Source organism: Maylandia zebra, linkage group LG7 (genome assembly GCF_041146795.1).
Source record: "Maylandia zebra isolate NMK-2024a linkage group LG7, Mzebra_GT3a, whole genome shotgun sequence".
Taxonomy (NCBI): Eukaryota; Metazoa; Chordata; class Actinopteri; order Cichliformes; family Cichlidae; genus Maylandia; species Maylandia zebra.
Window position 1 is genome coordinate 34344756 of NC_135173.1, and position 20596 is coordinate 34365351.

General features: G+C 38.7%; 1 protein-coding gene across 3 annotated transcripts in view; it reads right to left on the bottom strand.

The window, feature by feature from the left end:
- The window catches only part of rab27b (RAB27B, member RAS oncogene family), an 83604-nt gene that overhangs the window by 20298 nt on the left and 42710 nt on the right, over positions 1-20596 (bottom strand). The window contains exon 1 of one of the 3 annotated variants that reach the window (XM_004538522.3): positions 16561-16678. The exons of the other annotated variants lie outside the window; for them this stretch is intronic. The gene's annotated coding sequence lies outside the window, so the exon portion shown is untranslated. Of the gene's footprint in view, positions 1-16560; positions 16679-20596 lie in introns of those variants that run through there. 3 annotated transcript variants of the gene reach the window in all.

Below are 20596 nucleotides of genomic sequence, written 5' to 3' on the forward strand. Positions count from 1 at the left end.
CAAAGTATTGTTCACTTACCCAAAATGGTAAGTGAACAAAACTCTATATTGGACAAGCTTTGACCAGTGTTGGCGTCACAAATAAATAAAAACACTACAATTGTTATTTTTTAATGAGTTTTTTAAAGAATTTAATGCACTATGCAATACTTATTTATCCCCTGGTGAAAGTAATTAGTCACACCATTCGTTATTTGGCTTTTTTATTACTTCATAACATTACCTCACATGCATCGTCACATGATTATCAGTAGACAATATAAACCTGAGTGCTTGAAAAGAAGGTGAAGAGCCTTCTTTTTGGTTCATAAAGAGGTTTTCATCACCCCTCCAAAAGAGGCCTCTCCAGTTCTAAAAACCTGCAGAGGACACTACAGTGTTCAACTCTGTTGCAATTCAGCTCTTTTTATAACTTCACATTTCTTCGAGGCTGTCTGACCAACAACAGCACAGAGAGCCCACAGACTGACTGTACCTCATATTTGTCTCGTAATTTTTGCAGTGCCTCCATTAACAACAACAGTAAAAGTAGAAAAATGCAGAAACTGGAGTGGTTAGAAACAATTGCTGTGACGGTGCAGGCTCTGGCTGCTTGTTTGGGTTTGACAGACCAATTGCTTATTGAACCTTCACTGTCTATGCAGATGTTTGCAAATAGCCAATGTCATACTGGCAGCAGTGATTAGTTTGTCCTTTAGTTTGCACCCATCACACTTTTAGTCTTTTAGTAACATAAAAATGAAAGTAATGTCAAAATCTACACTAATTAAATGCCTGGCCAATTCACCACTACATGGCTTCCTGGAGGATAATACTGTACTTTAGCCACAGCAGTCAAGCTTTTAGATCGGCTGTTGGCACGGTGACTGCTATTGTTACCTCACTTGAATCAAGGCTTCTGAAGCTTTAGCCATAACATGTTAAATGAGTTGCTTTCTGTGGATTTTGATGTTTTGTTTTTTTAAACCAATTGTTGTTGGTTTCAAATTATGTTCCCAGGACATTGATAAGGGCATCCCTCAAGGATTGATATCCGACCAACTACTTTGTACAGTGAACATAAATATTTATTTTCCAAGTGGACTGTAATGTTTTTTTTTTTGTTTTGTTTTTATCTGCTCAAAAGCCACTTTGAAGCCCCACCATAAACCAGGAACTTCAATATTTCCAAAGTTCCAGTTTGGTCTGGTCATCCAGCATCATAAACACTTGTGAATTTAGCTTGCATAACAAAAATGTCCTACAAAAAACAAAAAAATAAATAAAAATTTAACAATCCTATACCAAAGGTCTTCAGCTATTTCATATTATTACGACTACCTGTGAATACTGAACACTCTATAAATGTGTTTTTCATGTGAAATTCCTAATTGTGTAAATCATTCAGGTACATAGTGTATTGTAGTCTAGTGTCTGTCTGCCTCATGGCTAAATGTGGCATATTTAGAGAGAAGATCATAAGACTAAGATTTAGTCAGCTGAGAAGAAGCATGGGAAAAATTCTGCTTTATTATAGTGAGGGCAGTGATTTGCCAGGAGGTCAAATCTCCTCACAATAACCTCACTGTACCTCAGAGAGACAGTACAATGAGAATCAAGAGTAACATATTTATAACAGACTAAAGATGGTACACTGCCACTTAACCCGGATAGTGGATTTAATAAGCATCCACTTCCTTCTTTAACCTAATCACAGTTAGTGCTTCCCAAAAAGTTGATTCTGTTCATCTGGATTTAGCGTTTTCAGTGAGTATGGATCGAGGCAGTTAGCCATTTCCAGCCAGTTACAATAAAAAGGTGGGGGTGTAAATCTTTGTAAAGCTGTACAATATTTCTTTACATTTAACATTCATTCAAATGCATTTTATATTCCTTCTCATACAGTGGTGATGAGAGAAGTTCATTGATAGTAAAATCCCTCGTGCCCAACTCTGTGCTGCCCTGGGTTCCTTTGCTAGTTTTTCTTGTGACTATGTCAGTAACTTGGGTGTACTGCTGGATAGCTCGCTCAAACTCGATAAGCAAGTGTCTGCTGTAGTGAGATCTAGCTTCCACCAACTGCGCCTTATCTCTAAGGCTAGGCATTATATTCCGCATGAGGACCTGGAGAAGCTTATTCACGCTTTTGTGACCTCCAGGTTGGATTATTGTAACTCCTTGTACTATGGTCTTCCCTCTTCTCTTCTTCTTAAACTGCAAACAGTCCAAAATGCAGCAGCCCGCCTTTTGACTGGTACCAGGAAATTTTGCCATATTACCCCTGTCCTAGCTAGCCTGCATTGGCTGCCCATAAAGTACCGTATTCAATTTAAAATATTACTCCTTACTTTCAAAACTATTAATAAATTAGCGCCAAGTTATCTTAGTGAACTTCTCAAACCACATACTCCTGCTAGAACACTCAGATCTGCCACTCAACTACTTCTGACCCAACCCAGATCTCGACTGAAGTCCCGGGGTGACCGTGCGTTTGCTCTGGCTGCCCCGGTACTGTGGAATACCCTTCCTCTCGACCTCCGCGCATCTGACTCCATTGCACTGTTCAAATCACGATTAAAAACCCACTTATTCAATCTTGCCTTTCCCTCTAGTTAATATTTCTTTTATGATTTTATATCATGCACTTCTATGCTCATTTAAATTCTTGTTTGCTCTGTACCTGTTGCTTTCCTATGTATTAGTGACAGTTATCTGTTTGCATATTTAGTACTTGCTTTGGTCCTATTTCTATTATCCTCCTCCTATACTCTATTTTACTTGTTAAGCACCTTGGCATACCCTTGGTTTTTAAGTGTGCTTTATAAATAAAGTTTATTATTATTATTATTATTATTGATATGTCAATAGCTGAAAACTCAGCTATTGACACTTCTTAGGTCTGCCCCAGGACCACCTCCTGGTAGGACAAGACCAATGGCAGTGCCCAGGAAGGGGTCCTGGGTAGATCCCTGAACCACCCTAAACCTTCAAATCAATATGGAGGAATAGCAGCTCTCCTCCAACTCCCTCCTCACCTCATCTCCAAGACTCCACACATCCCTCAGAAGCAGCTCATTTTCACTGGCTGTGTCCACAATTTCTAACTGTCAGCCTGTATCCAGAACTTATGACTGAGGATGAGGGTAGGAACTTAACTCAGCTTTCTTTACTAAAACAGATCTGTATCTCACATCACTGGAGAAATCACACCAATCCATCTGTAAATCTCCCACTCCATTTGCTTTTTTATTATTGATGTAAATACAATTTACTTTTTGTTTTTGTATTTTCAGTTAGGTGAAACTAATTCGATGAAATTGCTCTGTTCACCAAAGAACAGAAATATATATACCAACAACAAGAGATACTGGTTTCCTACTGTTCACATTCTGGCACTGGAGAACATTCCATCTTCATAACAAGCAAAACCATAAACAAAAACAAAACAAAAAAGAAAATCACAAAGAATAGAAATGGCTATAAAGAGAGGAGAAATGGGAGCTTCTGCAAAGAGAAGAGATGACATGTGTTTGTATGAGGACACGTCGTCAGTGTTACTATCAAAAGGTCCATCAGGAAGTAGTGCTTTGCTCCTCCCCCTCTGTTATCGTTCATATCTTACTGATAACAGACTGCTTTCATTCTGACTCTGATGCACAAACACACGCAGCTGCATAAACTAAGAGCTCTTTAGTTTGTGGTTACGGGTATTCTTAAGACCACATTAACATATACTCTATGCTGAATATTTTAAGCTCCTAACATGAAGCACTGCTCCATACCGTTCCTAATGTAACAGCATACTTTTTGCATTTATAATTATCAGAAGACATCCTCCATGTTGTTTAAACGGTGAGAAATGAAACTTTATCAATCTGAAGCTAAAGAGTCTTGCTTCATAACTTTATCTTTACGACATGTGAGCTGCCTTTAGAGCACTGAGGAGGAACACATCAGAACACTGACTTCCTGTTCTGGAATAAACAGCCAGCATTTCTGACAATCTGATAAATGTATGAAGAAAAGTCACACTGACTGATTTTCTTTTCTAACTTTCTTTCCTGAATAACTCCAGCCAGGCAAACAAGTCAAAATCTGCAGAGCTAAATGTTTCCTTATCATCAGGGAACAAACTTTACCAGCATCCTGTGCCATGTGACTTATATGTTGATTTGGATGTATAAAAACAGCAAACCAAATGTTTTGAATATTTATTTTTCCAAATATTGAGAAATCTTGAGAATATTGAGTTTCTCATTAACTGTAGGAACATCGTGCATTTACTGAGCTTTAAAACATGCTTTTGAACAGGGGATTTTCTTAACATTTAAAAAGACATTCAAGAAATTAGTTGTAGGTGGTTTCAGATACAGGGTCATATAGTAGGTGGTGCAACCACTGCGTTCTGCACTGCCTCCATCACGGCAACGGTAACTTTTACCAAGTACACTATGTGCTAAACATAACCCGTGGATACCCTTGCATATAAGATTGCATATCACACCAGATTCACTTTGAAAGGCAACACCAATCACATAGACAATACTGAAGAGCATTCCCATAGAGATGGGCTCAGTAATCAAATCTTACATAGTAGTAATGATTAAATGCATTATTTATCCTCTTGGCTCCCCATCACTGTAATTAAGTATGTAATGGATTCACAATGTGGCCTAACAAAGTATCATATCCATCTATTGTCACAATGCTGCTTATACATTCAGGGGAATCTACACTTGTACAGTGAGACATAAATCCCTCTGGCAGACCCGGGGTGTAATTTTCACCATTCACTGCTGTGGTGCTCTTAACACTCGCTGACTTATTACACTGTACATTTAATGTGAAGGACAGAAAAAGAAGGTGGTGAAGTCTAGACTGTGCATAATACAACAGAATGTATTAAAACAACATTTGGAGGTGAGATTTCAAACCTGCCGACCTTAATAAGGTAGCATCACTGCATAAAAACATGTAAATCTCCCATAAACGACATAATGTAAGACAAAGGCTCTGCTTTGCTCTTTGGCCTACTTGCATAAAATCCTGTGTGTTCTTTTGATCAGGTCTTGAGCCTGTAGCAGTATGTACATATTCAGTTTGGTGGAGTTAGCCTGAGTTTTCTGTGGAACAGCTCCAACATTACCATTTATAATCACTTATTAAGTTAAATGTATACCTCTTTATCCTTACAATGCATTGCAATGCCTTATAAGCATTCCCTGAGTCTTGTAAATTAAGATTACTTTACCCATCATGAGCCATAGAGGTTTCAGGTCACAGTAAAGCAAATTTCAGCTAAATTTTCACCGCAAATCTTTCTGACAATTCATTTCAGTACAAGTCAGAAAACAAGTATATTCTTAATTGCAGGCAGTGAGTCCTTTGGAGGTCCTGGATGAGATTACCAAATAGCTTATTGGAACCACACTTCACATCATTCCAGTGTTTCCAACACATAGGTGGATAGGCAGTCCAGATACACTGAGCATTTTATTTATTTATTTATTTATTTTTTAATCTGTCCTAGACAACATAATCTATTTACCACTGGAAAGTTATCTCACTCTTATTTTGAAAGTTGCCGCTAACCAACATGCTCCAGTCTTTCCTGTCTCAGGCTTCCCTTCACACATGCTAGTCAAGCTCTTGTTGTATGCAGTCTACGTCACTCAGCCTGGATTTGACAGACAAATCAACCCTGATCGATGTCACACAAACTGTAATGTTTTGGAGTTTACATGGCGGCGATTTAGGTCTTGTAGGCCTGTTTGATGATGGCAAAAATCATAGTCCGAGAGAGATAATCATTTAACATGATTACAGGCAGAATTTAGAAAAAGAAATTTACTGAACTCTTAAAAAGAAAAAAAAAAAAGATGAAACTCGTGTTTTAAATTATGGGGCATTTCCTTGAACTTTAATTAGAATTCATGAATAAAATAATTAAATATGTCCCACTAAATTAAGTTTTAGAGAGGGGCACAAACAAAATAAAGGGATCTATAATAATAATAATAATAATAAGGATAAATATATAATGGAATTTGGGAGGTAAGGGAACCCTTAATAATTATTTGTTTTGTGATTTCCAGAAAACTGGCCCCATTTTGTAGTGATTAACACATGTGCTGGTTCAATTCTAGCCGGGGACACAAATTCCTTTTGGGGGTGTGTCAGAAAGTGTAAAACTCTGCCAAATCAAACATGCGGTGCTTCCCACTGTGGTCACCCCTTGTGACAAGGGAGCAGCCGAAAGCAGAATTATCAAGGCCTGTGATCAGTTAAACTGTGCAACTCCAACATTCACTGCTTTCTGTGGATTTAGCCAAACTCAATAAGATAAGAAGAAGCTTTTAGCTTCTTTCCAGCCTTCATGCACGTTTAAAGCTAGGCTAAATGTTAGGATTCCTTCAGTGACTCTAATCAGCATCAACACCTCACAATTAAATTGACCTGTTGGCTTGATGCAACCTAACATTGACCACGAACTGGCCTTTGTTACTGCAAAATTATTTGCTACTTTTTACCCATGTAGCCAATTTACTACTGTGTCTGCCATCTGTCTCGTCTTGTTCGTAATTCCTGTTTAATAATTAAAACCATTACCATGATTATAAATTACCCGAACATGTTGATAAGATGTGAAAGAGGTAAAGAGGAGGAGATCCAATGCTATTTTTCCAAGAAAAAGTATGCTTATTAATCCAGGTTTAACAGATTCATATAGAAATGTAGACAGAAACATCAGCCTGTACTTTATGTCGAACACTAAAACTCATTATCTGCAGATGGGGGGGAAGAAAAAAAAAAAGCGTTTCATCTTTGGGGTTCATTAGATCTTTATACATAATGCAACCTTGAGCCTAATTAATTTCAAATTAAATCAATAAATAATTCATTTCAGTTTAATACATTTTCAACCAAACCCAAGTTGGATTTCCAAATTAGATTTACTCTCTCAGGACCAGATGGCTCTGAGCAAAACATCCGATTTTTGTGTCGAGTTTAGAGCTACCTAGCAGCATGTGAGTGTTCACAGTTTACATGACGAGATGAAAAGCAGTGAAACAAAAACAAAGCAAAAAATAAATAAATCATCAGTTAAAGGTTCTAGCAAAATGTATCACAATACATTTTTTAGATCCAACAACACTGGTTTTTACAGAGACACATCCCAACAAAAGGATGTGTAAAAATTTCCATTGTACTACTAAAAAGCAGCAGGACACTGATGACGGCCTATCCTGGGTTAATTATTTATCCACATTCACTGGGTTCATCTGTATCTCCTCGCTGCAGTTTAACCTTTACAACTAAACTTTAAGCATTAAAAATAGCAAGCCTCTGGAGAAGTATTTGTAGCTTATTAGCTATGTAAGGTTCATGTAACCTCGCCCTCTGATTAAATGCTTTGTAGAACAGACAGAGGCAGAAGTATAAATATCTCTTCCTCTTAGGAGCTCGGAAGGAAACACGTCTGGACTTCTTTAAGTTTCCTTGAAGACGTTTCACCTCTCATCCAAGAAGCGTCTTCAGTTCTAAGAGCAACTGGTGGAAAGCCCCAGATTATAAGACCCTAGGAGTGTCCCTAAGAGGGTCCTGGACCACTTATTGATCGTCAACCTAATCACACGAGCCAAGGTATGAAAACGGGTGTAGGTCACAATCAGCAATGGTTTCGGGTGAACTCATTGTGAACCCTACCCCCACCCTATTATGTGATTTACTGAGGTCAAAAGGCCCAGGATGTGAGTGGGCGTTAAGGCATCTGGGAAGGGATTATAGATGGCTGGCAATTGGTGTCATAGGCCACCACCTCTGTTTAAAGATGGTCGTTCACAGTGGACATAGATGGCTTCTTTCACTACTCTTTTGAACCATCTGTCCTCTCTGTCCAAAATGTGAACATTGGTGTCCTCGAAAGAGTGTCCTTTGTCCTTTAGATGCAGATAGACATCAGAGTCTTGTCCTGTCGAGGTGGCTCTCTGATAAACCTGCTACTGAAGAAGTTTGAGAGGCTTCTTCATCATATGCCTAATCATAAGCTGAGCTCAACATAGATTATAGTAAATACTAGTTGCCCAAATAAGCATTAACATGATCAGATAGGGGAAAAAAAGCCCTACAGAAAACACCCACTAGGATAGGCATTTTGAATTTTAATGTCAGACATTTAAATTTCACAATTTAAACTCCCAAATGGTAACATCATGTTTACCAGTTGCACAGGAGGTCAATCTAAATATGGAGTCAATCAAAATTTGTTATAGTAACTGAGCTAAAAAAAAAAAACAACTTGAAATATGACATCTTTATTCATTATGAGGTTGCCAGTTTTTAAATCTTTAATCTGTAATACCAAAGTAATATAGTGCTTGTTTCTTTAGAAACAATCGGGCAAATTTAGTCTTGTTTACTTTAATTGCATCTGTGCCCATTAGTAGCATTGTTATGTGCAATTTGTTCATTACATTAACCACTGAGAACAGCCATGAGCAACTACTGTATTAAAAAAATAAAAATCTATATATTTTATGTATTTTAATGTCCAGTTTGCATTAGAAACCATACTGACTGCATGGTGACCGCAGGAGAAAACTCATTTAGCTCGTTTAACGTAACTATTAAGTACCCCCATAAAATGTTTCCTGTGAATCCTTTATGCAATTTAAAGCAACCTGAATCAAATAAAACCAAAGCAACAAAAAAAAAATAAAAAAATAAAAAATAAAAAAAAGAAACAAACAAAAGGAGACACCACAGAAGCAAAATGAAAGTAAAACAGAAAGTGTTGCTTTAAAAGCCAAGTACAACAGCTGAGAATTGGCTTACTTACGCCAGCTGTCCGTACTTGACAGAGAAACAATAATAAAGACACTCACTGTGAAAACAAAGCATTAACATTGGTGGAAAGAAAGTCATGTATTTTACTTTTGTCCTCTCAAGCTAATGTACCAATGTTTGTTTCTCAGTAAGCCTTTATTATTAGAAGCAGCAGACATTTGTCAGAGACCTTTGCATTTGACTGTTGTGGCCTCCAAATCACTTTAACCAGATCTGACTAATTTGTTTCCCATCTCTGCTGTGGACTCTGTTGAAAACCTGTGCTGTCATTAGCAATCTATTCTGTGGAGCCAAGCGATCAATAACCGCTAACATGGGTGAAGATTGACCCTTGATTATTCAATTTGCTCAGGCGTCCTCCTGGTTTATGTCTTGCATTGTTCCAAACCTTTCAGCAAATCAGACCCACTTAGCAAAACAGTGAGGCACATCTGGCACGGTGGAGCAGAAAGATCAAAAGCATCAATGTAGCCAAGAGGTCTAAAGAGTGCTGCTTTCATCACAAAAAATAACACTCTAAATTATGTCTACAGGAGTGAACTGCACAAACAACATTGGGAGAAGTGCATATAACGATAATACTGATTTTAACAGTACCACTAGTTTAACCAATAATGCTCAGAGATATGGTACTCGTCAGTTCTTATCTTTTAAGAGAATAAAAAAAACAAATTAAGAGTCAAGTAGACCTACATTACACCTTCCTTAATCTTTAATCCTAATGCTAACCTTATGGAATTAGAATATCTTATTTTATTTTGTTCTTCAACATCCCTACCAACAAGAAGAAACTTTCTGAATATTTTTGTATGCCTGTTGATCAGAAAGTCCTAACTTTCTCCATAACACTCAAATCCCTAATGATAACTTAGGCTTCATGGTGCGTTCATGAATAAACTGGAAGTTGGAATTTCTGAGTTACCATCCCCAATTTAAATCTACAACACCCCTTCAGCTTGAAAACTTAGAGCAGCCCCAGCAACTTTGAGTTATTAATCCAAGATGGCGGTACTGAATGTAAACAGTAGTAAAACTAAACTTAGTTTGATGTGCCACTTTTGTGCATTTTATGACTCACTAAATAAGCCGTATGCAGAGCACTAATCAGGCTCTATAAATGAATGTGGGTTTTTTTAAAGTTTCACCACAGCTCTTGGAGGAAGAAAGAGAGCAAAGGAGAATGCAAACTCTGGGCAATTGCAATAATCTGTTAGTAACCAGCTCAGCCACAAGTGGCTTTTTGTTGGAGCACCCTCTTTGTGACCAATTTTCAACTTCCATTAACTAACTTAGTGGCGGGCTAACAGGTTACAACAAAAATAACTTTCACCAGACTACAATGCAATCATTTAGGTGTCAGCAATACAAGGACATGGTTAATCCCCACCAAGATTATAATGCACTTTAAATAATAATATTCATGTATTTTGTATTTCACACTACCCATCTGTTTTTGTATTTAGCTACACAGACATAGCATCCCGTGGCTTCTACCCTATGCCTGTCACATGTCCTCTTGTGTCTCTGTTTGCATACCGAGTTGCTGTACTTAACTTAATAATATGTCATTAATGTCCTCTATGTCCCACTGAGGCCTTTGTTGGCAACATATTGACAGCAGTGGCAGTAGGTGGGTTTCAGAATCAGAGAAGTGCTTTACAAATTCATTTCAGTTTAAGAAAGGAAAATAAACCCCTCAGGGAACAAAAAATAAACTCAACAGTTATTGAGATAATTAAATCTGAACCACAGCAGCATATCAGCGTATAACTGGAGGAATAAAGTTCCACTTTGAATTCTGAAATTGCAGATGAGATAAAAACCTCTAAAAAGCCAATAATATGGCCAATCTCCTATTTGAATATCCACACATAAGGACTAGTGATCAGACAGATTGTGTTTATAGTAACACAGTAAAAACCTGTGACATTTTCATCAACATCAATATGTTTGGCTGTACTCAGCTTGTAATACACAACAGTACACCCAATTCATGAAAGCATTTCCACCTGCTCACAGTCTGGCACATCCTTGCAGCCACATATCTTTGCAGTAATGATGGATAAACTTCAAAACAGAAAATTCAAAGGAGGAGAAGACTGAGGAGAATTTGACAAGGAATTATTTGCAAGCGCAGTGAAAAACAACCCCACAGCAATGAGCGACTAACAAGTCACACTATAACAAGAGAGTCTGTCAAGAAACCAGCAATCATCAAATTCCATTTGCAGAGCTCTTCGTGCCCTGCCGTGATAGAAAGAAATTCTATTACATCCAGCCACATGAAACCTGATCAAATACAAATCAGACCAGAATGCTGGAATTTAGACTAATGTGCAGAGACACAATTGAACATTGTGGTCTCATGACTCTAATAGTTGTGATGTGTTTAACTTGGTTATGTCCAACAGCTCTAGACTTGTAAACAGAATACCGCTGAGACTGCTGTGTATGGAGCTTTACACAAAGCATATTTGTTAAATAGGGAGAATCTGCTGTTTTTCCAGCATATTTGAGTGTTGCAACCATTGTATGATGAATGCTTACTAACCAAATGGTAAATGGTAAATGGCCTGTATTTCTGTATTCGCTTTACACGTCCAGTCATCCACCCATTCACACATTGGTGAGGGGAAGCTACATTGTAGCCACAGCCACCCTGGGGAGCACTGACAGAGGCGAGGCTGCCGGACACTGGCGCCACCAGACCCTCTGACCACCACCAGTAGGCAACGCCCAAGGACACAACGACCGAGACTGTCCAAGCCGGGGCTCGAACTGGCAACCTTCCGATTACAAGGCGAACTCCCAACTCTTGAGCCACGATCGAGCTAAAAACGCACATGTCGCTTTAATTTACTACTTACCACTATGTCATACATTGTCATTGGCAATAAACTTTTCTAGACATTACGCAGCCAGACTGCAACCCAAATGTTTACTCAGTCAAATTAAACATTAACCTGACAACAGTTACACAAAAGCAGCTCTCATTCCATCAGTTGCTACTTACAGCGTCTGGTCATAGTGAGCAGAGTAAAATCATCAGCTTCACTTTCAAACTCATCTCTCTCTTCACCACAACAGACCAGTTCCCTCGCGCATGAAGTAGCACCTGAGATACCAGAACTCCTGCTCTTGGCGACTCCTGACCAACCCAGCGGTGGCATGCCACACATTCTGACCACCAACCATGTCCTCACACTTGGAGATGCTAATTCTCATCCAAGCTGAGACACTCTGCTATACCCCCACCCCAGTGTAAGCTGCAGGTCATTGCTCAGTGGAGGCAACAGAACCATATCATCTGCAAAAAACAGAGATCCCAAGATCACCAAATCCTACACGTCACACCCCTTTGCTGCACCTACAAATTCTGTCCATAACAATTATAAAGAGAATCAGTGACAAATGGCACCCACAGCTGGTGGGTGAATCCAACACCCACCGAGAATCCAACGGGATTTATCCCCAGCAATGCTCTCACTACAGCTTTACAGCAGCCAACTTGCCTACACCAACAGACCTGATATGATACTGTTAGCATAACTAGCCTAAAACATTAATCACAGTATGGGTATAAATATTAATGTTAATTGTAGCACCAATGAGAGCAAGTGATCAATGACAGCAAAGGGTAACAATGTTATTTACAGTAAATGTTGTATTCAACAAATTAATGATTGCAACACTGTAATTTATGCAGGCAATGACCCTGAACTGGGACTGACAATGGCATAACAACATAGGTCTGTGCTCTCTGAGTTGTGGCTAACTAAGAACAGTACATTTCCATTCAAGCCGTCCTGATACATTAACCATCAAGGATCTGGAACTCGCAGAGCTAAAACACTAGATAAACTTGAATGCTACAAAATCCAATCCCTGAGGAGCCCCACCATCCTCCAATCTACTTCACTCAGCTTTGAAACAATCAGACACTGGTCCATTTTTCTCTGTATAACTAACTGTGTTTGACTTCTTTATCATTTTCCTTAAAACTCTGGCCTCCTTCATTGCTTATTGAGTTGACAGTCACGTGATTAGTCAGCTGATTGGATGTGTGGTTCTGCCATAAGCGAGAGTAGCAAAGGAGAGTAACAAACAAAAAAAAAAGAAAAAAAAAAAAAAAAGCACACAGCATCATTATCAGATGGAGTGTCTGCCCCACACTCCAGGGTCCTAAAGCCAAGTGATTTGGTAATTACACAGCATTTATTAGCTCATCTTACATTTCACTAAGTAACTACTTTTCACATTTAAATGTTCTAACATCATATTTATGCAAAGCAATAGCGGGTAGAACAAGCAAATACTGTTTGTTTTTTTTTAAATATAGGGAAAGTGCAGTAAATAGCAGACAATACCTGAACTCTGCAGATCTAATCAGCATACACTGTCTGCAAAATCCTATTAACACTTTAATTCAATCAAGATCTTCTGGTCTGTAGGTCCTCAATCTAATTTAGGTACTTTGTGACCTTTTCTTGTTCTATTTGCTTAAATTTAAGTGTCATTTTTTCTCATGATGAATATGATGAAATAAGGAAAAGTATCTTCTATAAGCTTATTGTGCAAGTTTTGTTTTTAAGCCTGATTGATGATTTTACAAGCCTTAAGCAAGTAATTATACAGACAACATACAAAAACATAAAACTGCCTTTTAAAGGTTAACAGTTGACTATTTAAAAAAAGATAACAAATTAACTATTATTAAATGTTATTAAGTCAATATTTTGATTTCTTTTCAACTGTGTTTCTCACATGAGAATACAAAATAAAAGACAAATTCATATTCATGTTTACTTCCAAAGTGTCAGTAAAGCCCGGAAAGTAAAGCTATAAAAGCAACAAAAATTTTTCTGATGTGGTTTTCTTTCAGTTCCTCAAGGTTCGGTGGAGAGCAATGTTTTAATAATGACTAAAAGAGTTCAAGGTTTCATGGGCCTTTTTATGTTTTTTTAAAAACTGCTTCTTTCTTTTCACAGAAACCAGAGTCAAATATTGACTTTAGTATCGCCTCCAATATAAATCACAAAAGAGGAAATGCCTGTCACATACGAGTAGGAGGAAGCAGCATTTATTACCAACATTTTCAGTCACATCAAGTGAACTCTGCAAATTATTACAACATATTGCAGGCTTCAAATGACACCATTCCCCCCTCTGCAGTCAAACCAGTTCTGAGATAATACTGTTTAAACACAGCAAATGTGCTTTAGTCCTACGCAGTGGAAGAGGCTTTTTGTCACACACATATACACACTTTACACAAATCATCAAAAAAAATAATAATTCAGTGACACCAACATGTGGGTTCTGGATGGTAATTAAATACATCAAAGACACCTAACCTTCCCTGCGAACAATTCCTGTCAAAAATATTCAATGTTTATTATTATTATTATTATTATTATTATTATTTTAACAGCAAATTAATTTCTCGTGATATCAGTTAAATACAAATTTACTTAAGGATACAGCTGCTCTTTTTTTTTTTTAAATACTGTATATTTATATAAGGGGGGGGAAACAAAACCAGCCATCTGCCCATCTCTTGACACTCCAAAAGCCTCGCTCTCATACCTAATCCCACGGCTTCCTACTGAAATGAAGGTGAAGAATACAAATGTAAGCCTCAAGAATTTTTTTTTTTTCCCTCCCACTGAAAACAGTGGTTGGAGACAGCAGCCTTAACAAAATGATTTTTATTGTGACCACATGCAATCAACTTGCAATTTTTTTCCTTTGAAATAGAAGATCGGGGCCAGTTTGCAACCATTGACAGTCAGATGCCGTCTTCAAAGAAAAGCTTTGGTGCATCAAGACGGTGAAAAAAAAACCAACCAAGCAAACAAACAGCAATAAGACAAAATCATTCTGCCATCTCATCTCCATACAGAAATTCAAATAACTACCTACATTCAGAGTCCAGCCAAAACTGTGTATATTTAAAACAGAAATTCTTCCGTAAATTGTGACATACAGTAGTTGCTGCATGAAGTCAACTCAACTGCAAATTGGCATTGGTGCTCTGGAACCTTTTATATAGGAATATAACCAGAATACAACCAGCTGGCGGCCAGCTGAGTCGAGTACACTACTGTAAAGAGTCTTGTCACACACGAGTTGCAAACCTTTGCGAATCTGTCATTGTGGTTACAGTCGGTCTGAGCTGGACTGCAACTGTTTAAAGACAGAATCACTCCCAACAAGTGACCTGTGCAATTGACCAGAGGTTAAGGGTATTTGCACACAGCCTTGGGGAAACAAACTGGTTGTCCCAGCTGCTTTCAATTGGTCACTGAATGTAAAAATTGCCTAGCAGCCATTGAGTTTTCCTAGGTGTAAAAGAGATGTCACCCAGTTTTAACCTGGTGGTGACTGAATCATAACCACCGAGTGAACGGGAAAGCGCAAAAGGAAGTAAAAATAAAGTACAAAAGCAGGACAAAAATCGCAAGCTTCCATGGACAACCTCAATAAAAACGCTGATAAACATACGACTATTTTCTGTTGATGACCAATATCGCCACATCTTCCAAAGGGCACCTTGAATATCCTGGCAATGCAATATCCTGCAATGCTACTGCATTTCCTGAGAAAAAAGGCAGTATGTTTCTGGATATAAAATTTAAGGTTTGCACAGGTATCATAATTGGTATTATTGTAATTACAAATAATTTGTAATTTAAAAAAAAAATATGTCTACAGTTGAGAAGTTTGTAAAAGCACATCAACATAATTAAGCCGGAAGATCCTCTCAAACACATTCTAAAATAATGACAAAGGACTGTTTAACAAAGAGATTCATATCAGAATCTTATACACTGTTTTAGCCTGTTGATTAAAGACCTTATGTTATACACTAAATGCATAAATTGAAGATTTGGAAACTAAAAACTTAGCAGAGGATTGGAATTCAGCCTGTACTAAAGCTCATACCCAGATAAGTGTATATAATTGGTCAATACTGGTGAACATATGTAACTCTAGCAAATTCACTATACATACATACTGAATCCACAGATGACTGAGGAAGACTGGGTCAGTATTTATGGCATTAAGATTAAAACATTTGTGAAGCTGTCAGAATGACTTTTGAGGAAATGTTACACACTGGATAGGCAAATGATCTCAAACCTTCCACTAAGAAATTACATATACAGAGAAAAAAGAAAAATCATTTGAAAAAGTCTAAAAGCCCCTTAACTTCTGGAGCTTACCACAAGTCAATAAGCAGGATCAGTTTGTTCTCATACTAGCTCTTTTATTTTCTTTATGCTTTTTGATCTTTTTCTTTCACAATTAACTTAAAGTTCTCCAAAAAAAAAAAAAAAAAAGTTATAAATAACAGACAAGTGGGAGTCAAACTGGTGGTTTTTTCTGATATAGACACTGAAGTCAGTCTTTAATGAACCAGCCTAATACTTGCCTTCAGAGCATCACCACTGTCATGAGACTGAGAATGTGAGAAAATTCAGAGCCCGGATAATGAGCAGCCTGGATGATGCAGCCGAGCGCAACAACATGCTAACACAATTCAACTTGTAGAAAAGGGTGTGATCGCATTCCACAGATGCAGCGACTACATTTCCTTGTTCAAAACTGACTTTTTTTAAAATACATTTTTCCTTTCTGCACACAAACCCTGCAGCCTATCACATGCCCACAAAAAGCCAGACAGCTGCTCCAAAATGTTGCCAAACTTCTGTGAAAGTCACAACTGCTTACCTCTCAGCAGCTCCTCAGCTGATTCAATGGTGTAAGATCCTGAGGGGAGATACAAGGAGTTCAGAGCAGCTGAACAGCAGCCCTGCATTTACAACCACTGGCTGGCTGGCTAGGAGGCTGGATCACTGGATGACCTGGTGAATGACTGCAATACAGCTGCAGGCAGCAGAGCAGAAAGCCACTCCCTTCACTAAGCAGCTGACTGGCTGCAGGGACATAGGGAGTAGTTTATTGGTTCTGTCTTAATGTGTTTAGTGTTAAATTGCAGACCAGATTTCTGCTTCTGTAACTGATGGACCAACTAACTAAACCACCTGACAGAGAGACCAACCGAATGAATGACTTACAGAAACTGACAAAAATCTCCCAACTGTAAATGTAAGCCTGATCAACTGACTGGTTTCCTGCTGAGAATCTGGTGCAGTTTTTGAACTTTCCCTTGTTTTTCTTGCTACTTTCTGTGCCTCAGACTCTCCCAGTTTCTCTGTGTAATGAGAGGGTGGGGCTAAATAAGATAGCTCAGGAGACAGACGGAAACACACACACACACACACACACACACACACACACACACACACACACACACACACACACACACACACACACACACACCTTATCAGATTAAGTCTATTTTATTTAAGCAGTCTGAATCGAAACAACTGCAATCCCTGGGCACTTTCCATTGTAAAATAAACGACTGCATGTATCGTTATTATGGAAAAGAACAAGAGCAGAGCAGCCTCAGGTCAGGGAAACCCTGGTGTGTGTGTGTGTGTGTGTGTGTGTGTGTGTGTGTGTGTGTGTGTGTGGGGGGGGGGGGGGGGGTTACTGTGGCAAAGCAGGAAGCAGGTAAAAATACATACAAACTATACTGGAATGGAGGAAATGCATTCTTTATTTTCTCTCACCCAACACCTGAATGAAACAACATTCTCCACTTTGCATGAGAGACAGCAGCTTCTGAATAGATGTGGACTTCCTCATTTCTCTGAGTCCCAGTCACACAGGCTTAGGGATCTCTCAGCAACCATGAGAGAAGCAGATGGAAAACGCATACAGAAACATTGGATACAACCTGGTCTTACACTGTGCATTCTTTTTCCTATCTAACATTAGGAACAACCAATGCATCACAGTAGCTTCCTCCATTTCCTCCTTGTAATTGTGAACACTTACATTTTAACATGACAAACTAATTCTATTAATATCAAGCTATAAATGTTGGTCTGAACCTTTTCTGGCATTCCACTGACCTCAGAAGCTGGACATCAGAGCTTGGCTGCTTTCTAAAAAAGGATAAAAGGATTTGTTTTCTCTAAGCAAGATGGTCATTCATCCATCCCCAGCGATACAACGCAATGACTTTTTTGGGTGCTGCATGTCCATGGATAAAGCCTTGTCATTTCTTTGTGTGCACCTTATTTTATGACTCAAAGAAAAAAAAGAAAAAAAAAAGAAGCTCTCAAAATAAACAAGGATTATTTTTGAACTGTTAATCAAGCACAACTGACCCACTTTAATTTTACTGCCATCACAAACATTACCAAAAAAAACAAAAAAAAAAACCCCCAAAAAAACCCCTGTACACTAACAGATGCAGAAAATTATAAAAGATCCGTGGACCAGGGCACAAAAACCCTTCTGCTTAACAACCTTTTGGTTTCCAGTTTCATTCACATTTTACCCTTCATCATCCAAATGTTCATATAGAAAAACAGACCATCAAGAAAAGAAACAGAACTATAAGAGACATGTTTTTCTAAATTTTCATTAAAAATAAAATGAATGAAATACAATTCAGTCAATAACAGCATCACAACTGTAAGAAAGAAATTAACAGCAGGATCTTCAGCCGAATCCACTGAAGCTTTGATGTATAGAAAGTGTGGATAACTGAGTAACCTTCTTAAAATTCCCTTTTTAGAATAAAAACAGCAATATGCTGTCATTTGTACCTTCTCTGCACCTGATGACAAACTTTAAACATTTTTGACCAAAGAGACTGAGCGATAAAGGCTGAACAGAGAAAATGTGATCTTCTTGGCTCTGAGCTGGTCTAGTGTTTTCTTGTGTCCAGACCCTGAGGAGTCATGCAGCTCATGTTGGCGACCTTTAGGCGACATTAAAGGCCAGCTACCCACAACACTGACAGTTACCATGACAAAACAAGATCTATCATAGACTCTGGGAGGGAACACAGAGCGTGGGACAGTGCTGTGTTGCATTAAACCATTTCCTAACTCTGGTTTTAATGTTCCACTTGTTATACAGGGTGGCCCATTTAATAGATACACCGTAATAACATGGGAATGGTTGGTGATATTAAAGTCCTGTTTGTGGCACATTAGCATATGTGAGGGGGCAAACTCCTCAAGATGGGTGGTGACCATGGTGGCCATTTAGAAGTCGGCCATCTTGGATACAACTTTTGTTTTTTTCAATAGGAAGAGGGCCATGTGACACATCAAACTTATTGGTAATGTCACAAGAAAAACAATGGTGTGCTTGGTTTTAACGGAACTTTATTCTTTCATGAGTTATTTACAAGTTTCTCTTTGTTCACAGCCATTGACACGTCAAAGAGGTTAACACGTGAGGAGCGGTTCGAAACTGTGTTGATATCTGGTGAACGCAGTAACCGGGTCATTGCAGCAGATTTCAGTGCAAGACACCCTACGAGACCACCCATCTCCCATGCTACAGTTAGCAAACTGCTTGCTAAGTTTCGTGAAACTGGTTCAGTGTTGGATTTGCCAAAATGTGGACGCAAGAAAACTGTCACTAATGAAGAAACATCAGTGGCTGTCCTAGCTTCATTCAGCAAGAGCCCACAGCGTAGCACTCGCCGCATGCCACTGGAGAGTGGCATTAGTCGAACATCCCTTCGGCAGATATTAGCTACTCACAAATGGCACCCTTACAAACTCCAGCTACTGCAGCATCTCAACGAGGATGACCCAGATCGGCACACAGAATTTGCAGAATAGGCAAAACAAAAATTGGAACAGGACCCTCAGTTCACGCAGAAGATTTTGTTCAGTGATGAGGCAAACTTTTATGTGAATGGTGAAGTTAACAAACAAAACCACCGCTATTGGTCTGACACTAACCCACATTGGATGGGTCCCTCCAAGACTGTTGGAACAACAAAAGTGATGGTTTGGTGTGGTATATGGGGTACAACGATAGTGGGTCTAGTCTTCATCAATGGAAACCTCAAGGCCACTGGATATTTGAAATTGCTACATGATGATGTGTTTCCCTCTTTGTGCACTGAAGCTGGCTCGTTCCCCCAAGTTTTTCCAGCAAGATGGTGCACCACCACATTATGGGTGCCAGGTCCGAGTATTCCTAGATGAACAGTTTCCTGGAAAGTGGATTGGTCGTCGTGGGCCAGTTGAATGGCCCCCAAGGTCTCCCGATCTGACCCCCTTAGACTTTTATCTTTGGGGTCATCTGAAGGCAATTGTCTATGGTGTGAAGATACGAGATGTGCAGTACCTGAAACTACTGATACTGGATGCCTGTGCTGGCATTTCTCCTGCGGTGTTGCTATCAGTGTGTGAAGAGTGGGAGAAGAGGGTTGCATTGACAATCCAACACAATGGGCAGCACATTGAACACATTTTATAAGTGGTCAGACACTTGTAAATAACTCATGAAAGAATAAAGTTACGTTGAAACCAAGCACACCATTGTTTTTCTTGTGACATTACCAATAAGTTTGATGTGTCACATGGCCCTCTTCCTATTGAAAAAACAAAAGTTGTATCCAAGATGGCCGACTTCTAAATGGCCACCATGGTCACCAGGCCCCAACCTTTTTTGCGCCATGGACTGGTTTAATGTCAGACAACATTTTCATGGACTGGCCTTTAAGGTGTTGTGGATAAATACAACAAAATAAAACAATACAGCCAAGACAAAAATTGTGGGATTTTTCTAAATATAATAATAAACACTAATTCACTGTGTAATTATGTAACTTTATTAGCAGCATCCTCCTGAAATGCACCAACAACATTGAGAGTAACAT